General features: G+C 44.0%; 1 protein-coding gene across 2 annotated transcripts in view; it reads left to right on the top strand.

Moving 5' to 3' along the window:
• The first annotated feature begins 8,418 nt into the window (after positions 1-8,418).
• B4GALT4 (beta-1,4-galactosyltransferase 4) overlaps positions 8,419-14,269 on the top strand; it is a 28,261-nt gene continuing 22,410 nt past the window's right edge. Inside the window, exons 1-2 of one of the 2 annotated variants that reach the window (XM_064722319.1) lie at positions 8,419-8,940; positions 9,172-9,253. The gene's annotated coding sequence lies outside the window, so the exon portion shown is untranslated. The remainder of the gene's footprint in view (positions 8,941-9,171; positions 9,254-14,269) is intronic. The other variant, XM_064722328.1, reaches the window with a different exon arrangement.

Genomic DNA, 14,269 nt, shown 5'->3' with positions numbered 1-14,269 from the left:
GTTTGTGGAGTCAGGTGCTGTAAAGTGCCCAATGCACTGATGAGTGTATATGTGATAGCATACAGTCTTACATAGCAATTACATCAAACAGATTAATAAATTGTAGTTCCCACCCATAATCAAATACTCCTGAGGCACACACCGGACTTTCCCATCCTCCGGAATTACCCATCAAGTACCCAAGTCCTTGAACAAAAGCAATCCCATGGATTGCTTGGTCTTTGCCTGAGGCAGGAATAACCCAGACGTTTTCCCTTGACATATTTTTCATGTGCACCACTGGATATTTACCCCATTGTCCAGTATGTAAAAGTTTTGACTGAACAGTGCCAGCCTGACTGACAGATTCCCTAGTGCTGACTAACCAGGTGGCTTTTGCTAAATGTTTGAAGATTCCACCACCCATTGCTCTCAGTGCAGTCTTTAATAGTTCATTGCACTGCTGAATTTTTCCTGGAGGCTGGTGTGCAATAGGGTGTGTAATATCCACTCAATACTATGTTTTTAGCCCAATTGTCTACAAGGCTGTTTTGGAAGAGTCTCATTGTGTAAGACAGTTGTTTATGGCCTACCAGGTCCCCACAAAACTTGCTTTTCAAGGCCCAGGATAGTTTTCTGGGTGGTGGTATGGGGCCCAGAATATGTTTCCAGCCCTCCAGTAAGCCCATGGATGATCTGTGGGAGTGTGATTAATCCACTCTGCCAGGTCTCCTTGTATTTATATTTCAGCCCCTGTCCTTCATACTGGAGAATCTTTAACCACTTGACTTGCTTAATTGCAGCATGCTGCACATTCATGGATAGCCTGGGTGACAGTGTCCATGGTCAAATCTACCCCTCAATCACTCTCTAATCTGTCTATAATTGCATCGCTTTCTTGATGGCCTGAGGTGTCATGGGCCCACTGAGCTATAAATAATTCACCTTTATGTTGCCAATCCAGATCCGCCTGAGCCACCTATTGGTTGTTTTAGTGTTCTGCAGTGGCCTGACTCGAGCACATGAGCATTTATGTGATGCTCCTTCCCAAGGAGGTTCTCCACCCAGGCAGCAATATCCTGCCACAGTGCAGCAGCCCAGGTGAGTTTACCTCTGCACTGCCAGTTCCTCTGCTTCCATCACTGCAACCCCCTCCACAGGGCATTTGCCATCATCCCTGAGTCAGTAGAGTGGTAAAGTATTGGCCATTTTCCCCATTCAACAATGTCTAAAGCCAGCTGCATGGCTTTCACCTCTGCAAACTGACTGGACTTACTTTCTCCTTCAGCAGTTTCTGCAGCTTGTCACAGGGCACCCCTTACAGTTGCCTTCCACCTCCAATGCTTTCCTACAACACATCAGGACCCATCAATAAACAGGGCGTATTGCTTCTCAATTTCTGATAATTTGTCATACAGTGCAGCCTCTTTGGCACATGTCACCTTCTCCTATGACCATATTCTGAAATCTTTACCTTCTGGCCAGTTCATGATCACTTTCAAGATTCCTGCGTGCCTGGGTTTTCCTATTTGAGCTCGTTGAGTGGTCAGTGGTATCCCATTTATTCCATGTAACCTCAGTTGTCTGAAGTGCAGAGGACACCTGCCCTTTGAGCATCCAGTCCAGCAGAGGTAGCCAGGGTGCCAGGAGCAGCTCTGCTTCAGTACCAGTCACTTCCAAAGCAACTCAAACCCCTTCGTAAGGTGCAATTATCTCTTTTTCAGCTGGAATGTAGCAAGCCTTAGATCCTCTGTATCCCTGTCTCCAAAAGCCATGGGTTGACTTCAAGCTGCCCATGGTGCTTTCTGCCAAAGGTTCCATGTCAGGTCAATCTCCCTGGCTGCAGCAGAGAGCACATTTCTAACATCTTGCCCTGCCCTGGCTGCAGCAGAGCATTTCTAACATCTTACCCTGCCCTGGCTGCAGCAGAGCATTTCTAACATCTTGCCCTGCCCAGACTGGCCCAAGGGCTATTGCATGAACTATCTCCTGTTTAATTTGTTCAAAGACTTCTTGTTGCTCCAGGTCCCATTTGGTACCACCCTTCTGCTGGGTCACTTGATAGAGAGGACTGTAATTTGGAATGTGCATTCTCCAAAAACCCAGAACACCTAAGAAATCTTGTCTTTCTTGCTAGATGCTGGACATGTGGCTGTTGTTTCGCTGATCACACCTACTGGGATCTAATGATGTCCATCTTGTCTGGGTGACATATAACATCTTCCTTGAAGGGATGCTTTGACAGAAGCCTGCTTCAAAGGCTGAGGACTTGTATCCCTTTCCTAATAAGCTTGTCAGTGCCCCTTTCCCTAGCGAATAACCCCAAATGATTGGCTTCCCTACTTTCCAATTCCAGGCTGCTAGTCCCACTATCCCAGCATTTTAGCAGCCAAGTGATAATGTGTTCACCTGGACAATAGATGAAATCTTTTCCTACAATGCATAACTCACTCAGTGATAGGCACTGAGTGGTGATTACCTTTTGTTCTGCTTCTTCCTCCTTTTCTTGGGGTGGCCCTGCTTTGTCCCCCTTTTCTAAATTAGCAGACTTTTGTGTCCATTTCTTTTTGTTTATAGGAGTGACTGACACTGACGTGGGTTGGGTCTCTGGTTCAGCTGCAGTCTCTGTCACTGGGGTTGGAGTAGTTGCAGTGCCTAACGCTTTGCCATCAGATCCAGACCATCTTGTCCCCTTGAAGTACTGAAGAGTGTTGAACAGGGATCAGTAGGTGTGGGCCAGGCCACAGCACATGTCAGTGACTTGTGTCTGTCTGGAATTGACAGGGTAACAGCATTCTTTTCCCGAATATTTATTCTGCACTTGTTCAGGGAGGAGGCTCCAAGACACTGGAGGTGCCCACTGTCCTAGGTACTTGCCACATGCTATCCCACACATCCTGCTACTTTTGACTATCCAAACTCAGGGAATTCTCTTATTCTTAAATAGTTCTTTAACTGTAAACAAGACCTGGAACACATTCAACATTCCTGGAAGTAGGACTGTGCTGGTTTCAACATCACAAGGACATTCATAATTTTCAAAATCCTCAAACACTACTGTAATTAGCCTGGCAGGAAAGGGGAAAGTGTGGAAAGATATCTCCTCCATAGTTTGTCTCCTGGAGGAGGAAAGACAAAAGGTGTGATTATTGGTAGTTCCCAACAGATGGCTCTCGAAGAACAGAGGTGAGCAATGCTGAGTACACACACCAGATTAGTCTTGCAACCAGTAATTCTATCATATCACAAGCCAGCATTACAAAGTACAATAAAATGATAACCTCAGCCCAGACCTCAAAGGCGATAAAGCCAAGAGAGGGAACGTGTGCTGCAAGCAAAGTGCTGCATAATACAGCCCTGAGAACAAGTGCAATGACTCTGAGAGCAAGTAAATCAATGTTGTGACCAGTGATCGTTAAACCAATGCAGTGAATGCTTATAACAAATTTGTTTTAACGTGCTCTGGTCAGATCTGTACTTATCTCAACCCTCAGTGTTTCATGTTGGATGCCAAAAAGGATATTGACACAGTGTAACACCAGCTGGCAACTAAGTAACACCTGGACTCGCTGCCCCACCCACCCCACAGAGGGATGGGGAGGAGAACTGGAAAAAGATCAAATCTGTGGGCTGGGATAAGAGCAACTTAATAATTGACATAAAGTAAAACATTAATGCAACAAGTAATAATTGTAATGAAAACAGAGATAATGGAAAGAGAGAGAGAGAAATAAAAGTCAATGTAAGAAAAGTCAACAAGCCAACAGTCATGCACAATACAGTTGCTCACCACCCACTGACTGATGTCCAGCCTATCCCCTAGAAGCCAGCAGTGACTCCTGGCCAGCTTCTTCCAGTTTGTACACTGAGCATGACATTCTATGGTATGGAATACCCCGTTGGCCCGCCTGGGACAGCTGTCCTGGCCATGCTCCCTCCCAGTTTCTTGTGCACCTGCTCCCTGGCAGAGCATGGGAAGTTGAAAAATTCTTCACTTACGGTAAGCAGTACTTAGCAACAACGACAATATCATTGTATAATCAACATTATTCTCATACTGAATTCAAAACACGGCGCCGTACCAGCTACTAGGAAGAAAATTGACTCTATTCCAGCCAAAACCAGGACAGCTGTTCTGTTTACTTTTAAAACAAATGTCTGGAAGGGGCTCTGGTAAAGTCTTTTTGGCTTATCAATGTGATTGGGCTTGTTTCTGACAGAGAATTCTCCCTCTTCATTCCCTGCCAGTAGATCAGGGTCTGTGCCTCATGCATCATTCACTTTCCTTGCTTCTGCCTCAGCAGCATCCTCACATAATTTCCATGTCTACAAACTGGATCACAGATGCTGCTCAGTGAACAGACTGATTGTGTCTGCCTCACTGCCCTCACACCTCAGCCTTGCTGATCCTTCCCCTTTAGCCACAGAAATGACCAGTGACAGCCCAGCTGTACCAACAGACTCTGTCTGTAGTTCTGTGTCTGAACCTCTGTAATGCACACCTTGTACTAGGAAATCTGCCAAAGCATTCCATTGCTCCAGATCAGCTGCAGAAATATCCAAACAAAACAATGAAATATTTAAGAAGACAAATTGTTCTTATCCTCAGTCCAGGTGTCTCTGAGGCCTGAGAGGCCTGCTCCAAGAGAAACCTGATCTTTGTGTGAAATATGCCCAGGAGATCTTAACTGATGGAACTGTGCAACAAACCACAGTACAGTAGGAGACAGATCTGTGCTAATTCAACAGGGGTGAAATTCCTTCTCAATCACAAATCTGAACAGCAGTTCAAGTCCAGATACATGCAGATGGACTTTACAGCTGCTGTGCATTTTGACTAGAAGGAGTAACTTTGTGCTATTTATAAAAGTTAGGTTTACAACTTGAGTACAGCTTTGGTTGGATGCTTTAAGGGTTTACACACCCTCCTCCCTAGCATATTATGTATTAATTGTTATGCCTACAGAATTCAATAAAATGGTATGGAGACTTAGGTGTCTCATCTTTCCCTTTCTCATTTTCACATGGCAATGTTAATGTGGCCAGAGCTATCATGGTGTGACAATTTATACCCTTTTAGCCTTGATATAATATTTCAGAAATAACTTGGATTTGTCTGTCAGGGTCCTTGTATGCAATCCACGGCATGTTGTATTTTGATCACTGAATTTATCAAAGAGCTGCATGGATGTTTGAGACCTTGCTTTCCTCATACTCGCAAGGAAACTGTAATCCAGATTGAGCCAAGGAAACTAGTACTGAGGAACAAGGATCAGGTCAGGCAGAATGGGAAAGGTGAGACCCTCCTTGCTAGGTTTTGTGAAACCCCACTTAGTTATCAGTCTTCTAACTTACCCTTCTTGGGACTTTACCATAAATCATTGGGTTACATGTGTGGGAAGACCATCAAAGTACACAGGCCCAGGCTCCAAAAGACCCTTCTTTGATTAAATGTGTAACTGCTGCAGGATCTTAGATGAAACACTCCTACTGAGTCATGCAACACCAGTTTGCCCCCAGCAAACACTAACAGTATAAAACCTTTTATGCTGTAAGCATATTTGATTTTCCTATCTGTTCCTTCCAACTCTCATTTCCTTTCTGTTATTTAGGTTAATGCCCTTTTCATGTACTTTTCACTCCTGCTATGTTTTGTGTCTGTTTTCTGCTGTACCTGAGAAAACATAGATCCTTTTTACTGCTCACTCTCCTTCCTGTTTCAAATCCTTTTCCTGTCTGACTGGCTCATCAATTTTTCATTTCATCAAACACCTCCTCTATCCTTTCACTCCAGGGCTATTGTTCCACAAACTCTGGGACATAAACAGGTGATTCTGAACAGGAACAATCCTTTAAATTTACCCTGGGAGCACCCAATGTGGACTTTGTGTCCAAGAAGACAGGTCTTCTAAGCATCTTCTAAAAGTATGTGTTATAAACAAGTTTATTTCAAGTCACTGATGTCTATGGGAGTAGGAAACCAACCTGCAGGGCTTCAAAATCTACTGCAGCTCAACAAATAGCAGCATTAACATAATCAGACCCAAATGACCCATGATCTGATTCTGTTTGCTCAGAAATTCTGCCATTTCTATGGCACAGTATTGAGATAAACTAGTAGCATTAACAACCTGCTGAGAGGGATTTGATTTCTTAGGGAAACCTTTTATGTTGTGCTAGGCAAGTTGATGAGGTATCAGGTTTGCTGTTAATATCATTGCTGCTTCTGGACTGGAAAAAAAATTCTTTTCATCACTTCAATGTAATAATGTTGCTCAGCATGTCATGTACTGTGTGACCTTCTCCCAGTTGGAGATGTAGCATTCCACTGAAATACATACTGCTAAGTTTACAGATAATTATGTATTGGATGGCATTATTTCCACAACTAATGATCTTTGCTCCTTTTCAAACATTTAAAGAATTTCATTTTACACCTTGAAAACCTTGAGGCATGGGGAAATTTGGGGAAAACCCATCTTGTACTACATTTGCATGTGATGTGGTGCTCAGCAATGGTTAATATTCTGGCTGGGTTCAGTCCCTATCATATTCTACAAGTGAGAATAAAATCAGCAGATAAAGAGCACACCTAAGACAACCTGAATATTTGAGGTAGGGGAAAATGTTTGCTTAATGAAAGAATAAAGATAGATCACTGAAGGAGACCCCAGATTCAGGGTCTTTCTCAAGGCTGTTCCCATGAGATCCACAAGGTTTTATTTTTTGGAACAACCATAACATTTAGTCCAGAGAAAAGAAACCTGGTTAAACAAAGCTAAACAAATGTTAAATTTACAAGATAAGAATGTTTGTGGAGGAAAACACAAAGAGAGAATTTTATAGAAATGCAGTGTCCCATGGGCCATAAACAGAGTTAATTGCTGTTCTCAGAATGTTTCCCACATTGTCTGTGATCACTGCCATAGGCCAAGTTTCCCTTTACATACACCCTTTAGACCCCTGCAGCACAGTATTCCTGATGGCTGCAAGTCCACACAATGCTTTCAGATCCTCTGCATAACTGAGCTTGTTTCTAGCATCTTCACACATACCTTTGTATTTTATCTCTCCCTTCCCTCTCCTATGAGACTACCACCACGGTAATTTCATGTCTCATTATTGGCTTCCTTCTCTTTGTTGGTCTGTAGGATGAGTGATTTGCTGTGTGCACGGGGATTTAAGATACATGCAGGTTAAATCTATGGTATGAGGGTGGAGTGACAAAGTGATAATACCAGTGCACTCTCGATGGGTCAAACAATGACTAACACTGTGGGTCACTCTCTTGGAAGTGTGTCTTCTGTATCTACAGTTCTGACTGACACAGCACTAACAGAAACATACTACATTTAAGACTGATGTATTCTGGCAGATTTCTTTACAATCAGGAAGTAGCATCTGGATCTGATAAATACAGAACACCATTAAACTTGACTAAAACTACCAACAGGTGAGACTGATGCCACTAGGAAAGGGGCCACTCATACAGCCAATACTGGACAACTACTCACATCCCTTTTAATTTTGGATTATCAGCATTCTTTACTATTTACAAACAGAAGGAATGTAATACTATCCTTCATTCTCCCTCAGATCTAATTTTTGATAATTTTATTGTTTTGCCTTTTTTTGATTTCTTACACTTTTAAACAGAAACTTTCTACTCTCTGGTTCTTTCAACAGAAGTAATCTTTCTCCACAAAAGAGAATGAATTTTCCCCTATTCTTGAAGGACTTTTGTGGTGCTTCAGAGCAGATGCCCCATGGGTGCAGCTGTATGTGGGTGGCATATTCCAGCTCCTGGCAGGCATATATGCAGGGCCATAGAGCAGCAAGCCTCTAGAGCAGGGCAGCACCATGGTCATCCACACTGCTCCCATTTTGCTTTCCTTGCTATGGTCAGTGAAGCTGCTTTGTTATTTGATCACATAGTTTAAAATAATCGGCCTTTTTGGCAGGAAGGGATGGTTAGGTTGAAAAGGTTTGCATGATTAAACAAGCAATGCTAAGTTACAGCAATGTGAACTTTGGTTAATCCATACGGTGATCTAATGTATAGTGCAGGTAAAAACACCTTTGATTTTGAGGCTTTTTCCAAATATTAACTTCCTAGCAACAGCACCTTCAGCCATCTGCATGTGGGCACCAAACTTGAAGGGTTTTCTGCACTCTTAGAGCTCGACACCAAAAGCTCTGCTGTGATTTCACTTAAGGAAGGGGAACAGCATTCCCGCTCCTGAGCAACTGGGTTTTCGAAGCAGGCATTTTAAGTTCTTTTCACTACGAACTCCTGCGGAGCCCCAGTTAATTTTCACTGTAAAGAAGTGCTGAATACCACAGAGCCGCAGAAGCACAGAAGGGTTCGGGTCGAAAGGACCTTAAGGATTCGCTGGCTCCACCTCCCGCCACGGGCAGGGACATCTTCCATAGATACGTCTGGAGAGGAAGTGAGACTCGGCTGCTGAAAAGCACCAGCCATGCAAATGCTGTGATGCCCAAACTCTCGGAGCTCCCCCGCAGCTCCAAAAAAACCAAACTCCAGGCGGTTCAGCGTTCCCGTAAATAGCACGAGCTGGCAGAGTTCTGTCACCGCCACCAACGCCCCGGGCGTGCCAAGACGCTGGCACCGTCCGAGCGGCGCTGACAGAGCCGCGCCTGGCGCGTTTGCTCGGGAAGCCCAAAGCAAACAGGCGGCTGCGGCCCGGCGGCCCGCTATTCCCGGGATGGCCCGGGCCCGGGAGCGGGAGGGGCGCTGAGGGGAGCGCGGGAGGGGCGGCGCGGAGCCAGGGCGCCTGCGCGAGCAGGCGGGTGGGCGGCGGGCCGGGGGCCGCGGCGGGAGCGGGGCCGTGGTGCCGGGAGCGTGTCCTGTCCCTGTCCCTGTCCCTGCGGCACCGGGAACCACGCCGGGAGCGTGTCCGTGCCCCTGTGGCCCTGAGGGCAGTGGGAGGCGCGGGCCCCGTAAGTACGAGCTCCGCCTGGGGAGCAGGGGAGCGCGCTGAGGGGCTGCCCGCCCTGAGGGCGAGCGGCGGAACGGCGGGGGCGGGTGTGGAAATAGTGCTGGGGATAACGAGTGCCCGGCCGGCGCTTCGGGTTGGGATCGTTAGCGAAAGGCGAAGGGTGTTGGTTTCATTGCACCTCCTCGGACTTGGAGCATCTGGTCCATGGCCGAAACTGGGTCGTCTTGTGCAGCTCGGGACTTCCAGGGAGTCCGTGTGTGTGGGGAGCCCCTCATGGAGCATCACAGGCGGGACTTGAGGCGCTGATCGTGCAAGTAAGTCTGCCGGGACATAATGTTCATCATAACATAGCTTTACTGAAATAATTGGCAGTAGTTATATATTTAAAATTACGTACTCGGTGGAAGTAGTTACTGTACTCGGGCTCGGGGATTGTAAGTTAGGAGGACGTCTGCAGTGCACTGTTTTTTGCATTTAAGTACAGCTTTGGATGGTTTTGTGTTTAAATAAATGTTATTTTCTCCATTTCACACGTGGAGACCGGAGAACAGGCAAGTGATGCTCTTCACTAAACATTTTCTCACTGCCAGGACATAAATGATTTCACTTGCTTCTCCTGATGTTAATTTGGAAGAGCCAGAATAGTGATCAGTGGGCTTGAAAGGAGACTTGGACAAGTTCACAGAAACTGTCATTTGACAAAAACACTCCAGGTGATGATGGAAGCAATTACCTGAAAGGAGGTTGTAGCCAGGTGGGGGTCGGTTTCTTCTCCCAGGAAACCAGTGACAGGACAAGAAGACACAGTCTTAAGCTGTGCCAGGGGAAGTTTAGGTTAGACATTATGAAGAAATCCTTTATAGAAAGAGTGATTGGGCATTGGAATGAGCTGCCGGGGAGGTGATGGAGTCACTGTCCCTGGAGATGTTTAAAAACAGACTGGATGTGGCACTTAGTGCCATGGTTTAGTTGATAAGGTGGTGTTAGGTCATAGATTGGACTTGATGATCTCAAACGTCTTTTCCAACCTAGCTAATTCTGTGATTCTGTGAAATGTGTTTGCAGGTGTTGAGGGGGAGCAGAAGTGGGGCTACTAGCATGAGTGTTTAATCAGGTTTTAGCTCTGAATCATAATATAAATGCTTTTAAAGTAGAGCTCTGATAAGATCTGAAACTTTGCAGGCTTTAGACTTTCACAGCATTTTGGTAGTAACAGTCAAAAAGGAGAAAGTGTGTATTCAGTTGTTACTAACGCTTGCTTGTCTCAAAGAATTAACAATGAATATCTCTCGTGGATTTAACATTTTTTCTACCCCTTCATTTAACAGCTGTGGAAGTTCCCAAGAGACAGCTGAGGCAGTCTAAAAGACAGTTTTCAACAGAGAGGTTTAGAGAAAAGGAAGGTGAAAGTTTGATATCTTTCAGATAGCTAATATTAAAAGAACCCGGACAAATAAACTTTGTGGTCAGTTTGCTGTCCTCAAATATTTACAGTTTTTTCAGTAAAGTTGGTAGCTATGTGAGATGCTCTTTCTCTAAGTTTTTTTTTTCTTTGCCAACTCAGTGGAGATTCTGTAGGTCTTCTGTTGTTAATTACAAACACTGATTAAATTTAGACTATGTAGAAGCGCAACTTCGGGGTTTTGTATTATTCTCTCTCACTGCTCAACTTGGATAATGTTTCATGAACCTTTCTTTAACAGTGTGAAGTATCACCTTTCATCCAAGATAATGTATCTGTGACTGAATTTTCTTGATAAACACTTCCTTTAGGTATGATTGATCTTGCTTTGATTTATGTGGGTATTTCCTTGTCATTTTTGTAAAAGCTGTGTTTCATTTTCACGAATATGTTTCAGTTAGAAATAAGACATTTGCTACTTCAACTTTGGAAAGCTTGGGTTTTTGTTTTTCTCTTTCGTTTGAGCTGGCATGTCCTTCTCTTTTAAATAGTATGTAGGAGAAAAATAGAAATTGGAGGGTGCTTGATTGCTGGCTTTCTGTGATATGATCTTAAGTCTAAGTTAGCTTTATGAGTTTGGTGAACTTGGTTTTTGTTAGTTTGAAGGAGGTGTGCCTTGAGATTCTGTAGCCCAGGTGAATGACACAGGAATTTGGTTAAAAACTCTTTTCTTTTTTGCAAATACGTAGTTCAGAAGTCACCTGGCAGGTCTGTTGCTGGGATAGCTGGGTTTTTTTGCATCAGAGACTGGAGGCTTTGCCCTGCATACAAATGGGACTTTGCAAATATTGTAAAATGATGGGAGAGTGCTTCCTTTCCTTTTTTCTTTATGGGTTCAATGTATTTAGACTGTTTTATAAGATTTTGTCTTCTGTTTGAAGTACTTTGGCCTGCCTACAAGTAAAATACCTTACAGCTACAACTGTGTCATCTTGGTGTCCTGAGAGCAACAGCTGTGTAAATATTTATTTATCAGGCAGGGAATTGTGGGATAAAGCTATCATGCATTATAATTCAGATAATCCCTTTAAACAGATACAGTGGTGATTATAAATGTGTGCACTTACAAGTAATAGCAATGTATTTGGCTCTGATGTTGGTGAGGCATCATCAGCACTAATCTTGTGCTTCCCCTCAGTCTTCAGTCCTGTAGTTGATTTCTGAACTCTTGCATCTGATTTTGTTCATCAGTGAGAGGGGAAGGGTACAGTAGGTCCAAAAGGATTAACAATATCCTGACTCTCAGGAGTATATTTTTCAAATTACTTCTGCAAGCAAGCATTTGGGTAAAATTTCTTGTTGCAATGTTGTGCTAGTTTTGAGCTGCAAAATGTTGTTCTAGGCCATATCACTTCCAAGGGGTTTGAGTTAGAGCTCTTAAATTGTATGTTTGAAACTTTTCTCCTGCGTAGAAGTCCATCAGCAGATTGGTTGAAAACTGGCATAGGTGTAAATTGTGTTTTAACATGGAAGAAGTCCTGTACACTTAATAGCTCAACAATGTCATGCTGTCTGTACAGCTTTTTGATGGATATTTTTGCAGTAGGCCCTGAGAATTTCTAATCCTTATTCAGATAAGACTGCGAAAATAACAAAAAAGTAAATCCGTTCATGCCTAAGGAAGCTTTACCTGGAATGTCTTTGATACAGTTCTCATGCTGAAGCACTTTCATGAGAAACAAAAAATGTTCTTCATGAGAAAAAAATAATTTCTTAGTTATGCTTTCATAATACATGTTCAATTCTATTAATTGTCTGGTTTTTTTTCTTTACAACTTTGTTCATAGATACACACAGACTAAAAATTATAAATGTATTAAGTAGCCACAGGCCTACACTACTTCTGTATTGCTTTAGCTATCTGTGGTTGACACCATCATTTAAAAAAGTGTATTGTGAAGCTGAAATAAGAATATTTGATATTGTAATGTAATGGTTTTCTCAGATGTTGTTTTACTCTGCAGGAGGGAATTGAGTGAGAAATTTAACCAGGAATGTGTTGAAGTGTTTTTGTAAAGGCCTCTGACATCTGTCATCTATATTGACTGATGCCACTCCAGCAAGGCCACAGCTGCCAGAAAAAGATAGAGTATTGCTGACTTGAGTGGTGACCTGAGCATTCCATTACACATCAGGTTCCTGTGTTCACAGAGATCTGTGTGATCATGTGTTTTTTTCAGGAGAGTCCACTCATCTTGGACGGGAAGGTGTTTTTAAAAAGCGCAGTATTCCTTAAATGTTTCTGTGGGAAGCATTAGGGAGCGATGGGCTGTGCCGGAGCTCTTTGCTGCATCCCTCACTCTGTCGGTGCCGTGTCTTACAGTGAGCTCAGTGCCTCAGCTGCACTTGTGCAACAAGAGGGGCCATTCATAAATGTGATTCTTGGCCTGGAGACACTAGATTGCATTTCCTAGCCTGGCACCAAGATTCACTGTGCCTCAGGAAAGTGAAACTGTGCTGCAGGATTGGAGTAGCACCCGCTCGTTTGCTGTGGCTGGGGAGAATTCTCACCTGAGGGTGCAGGTGTCAGTCTCATGTTGTTGTAGGAGGAGATGCCTTGAAAGCAGCTGTAACCTGGGGCATCCTGGCTTGGATCAGCAGCAGTGTGTCCAGCAGGATTAGGGTAGTGCTTGTCTCCCTGTACTCAGCACTGGTGAGGCCACACCTTGAGTCCTGTGTCCATTTCTCAGCCCCTCACTGCAAGAAGGACATTGAGGTGCTGAAACAAGTCTGGACAAGGGCAGCCGAAGTGGTGAAGAGCCTGGAGCAAAAGTGTGAGGAGCAGCTGAGGGAGCTGGGGTTGTTTAGCCAGGAGAAAAGAAGACTCAGGAGACTTTGGTCGGTCTCTTCTCCCAAGGAGCAATCAACAGGACAAGAGGAAATAGCCTCAAGCTGCAGCAGGGGAGGCTCAGATTGGATATTGGGAAACATTTCTTTATGGAAAGGATTGTCAAGCCCTGGAGCAGGCTGCCTTTTGAAGTGGTTGAGTCACTGTTTCTGGAAGTATTCCCAAGTCTTGTAGATGTGGTGCTTAGGGACATGGTTTAGTGGTGGGCTTGGCAATGCTGGGTTAGCAGGTGAACTCAATGATCATGGAGGTTTTTTCCAACCTAGATGATTCTATAATTCTGTGACCTGCATTCCTTGTCCCCCTGCACTGTTGTGGGTTGGGAGAAGTGGATAAGGTAGGAATAAATGATTGAAGTTGAACCTGGGAAGAAGGAAGTGGAGGGGAAGTGTACTTTTTGCCTCTCACCATCCTATTCAATTTTCAATTGACAACAAATTAATTTTCCCCAGGTTGAGTCTGCCTTGTCAGTTGGTAATGACCTCTGAGTCTTTACCTCCCCCTCTTCTGTTCCAGAGTGGTAAAATGAGAGTCTAGCAGGCAGAAAATCAGGAACACATGTTCAAAGGACAGTGAACTTCACATATACCAGTGCTTAGGGACTGCTGCATTTGTCTGATGCATTCCCAGTGGAGACAGTTGCTCAGCTTATTGATCATAAACCAGAGCAGGCTGGAACATGGGAATAGCACTCCTTGTTCAGGTAATGTTGAGTGAAGCACAAGGGTGTCCCTGTTAGGGATATGGAAAATAATGAGACACTTCTATTTTCTTATCTGTCCTGCATGTCAGAGTTAAAAATGTATGGAAAGTTCTTTCTCAGTGCTCTTTTGCTGTGAGGTTCTCTTTTTATGTACTGGATTTGTTGTATTTATCTGCCAAACCTTTCCTCATTTACATCATTGCAATTGCTTCTTTGGTGATGCCCACACCCCTGGAGACAGTAAGTTGTGTAAGCTAAAATATCCAGGCTATTCCCCTGGTTTCAGCAGGGATAGGGTTAATTTTCTTCCTAGAAGC

This window comes from Zonotrichia leucophrys, chromosome 1, assembly GCF_028769735.1.
Source record: "Zonotrichia leucophrys gambelii isolate GWCS_2022_RI chromosome 1, RI_Zleu_2.0, whole genome shotgun sequence".
Lineage (NCBI taxonomy): Eukaryota > Metazoa > Chordata > Aves > Passeriformes > Passerellidae > Zonotrichia > Zonotrichia leucophrys.
Note: the sequence above shows the minus strand (reverse complement) of the source record. Positions and strands in the feature narration are given on the sequence as shown.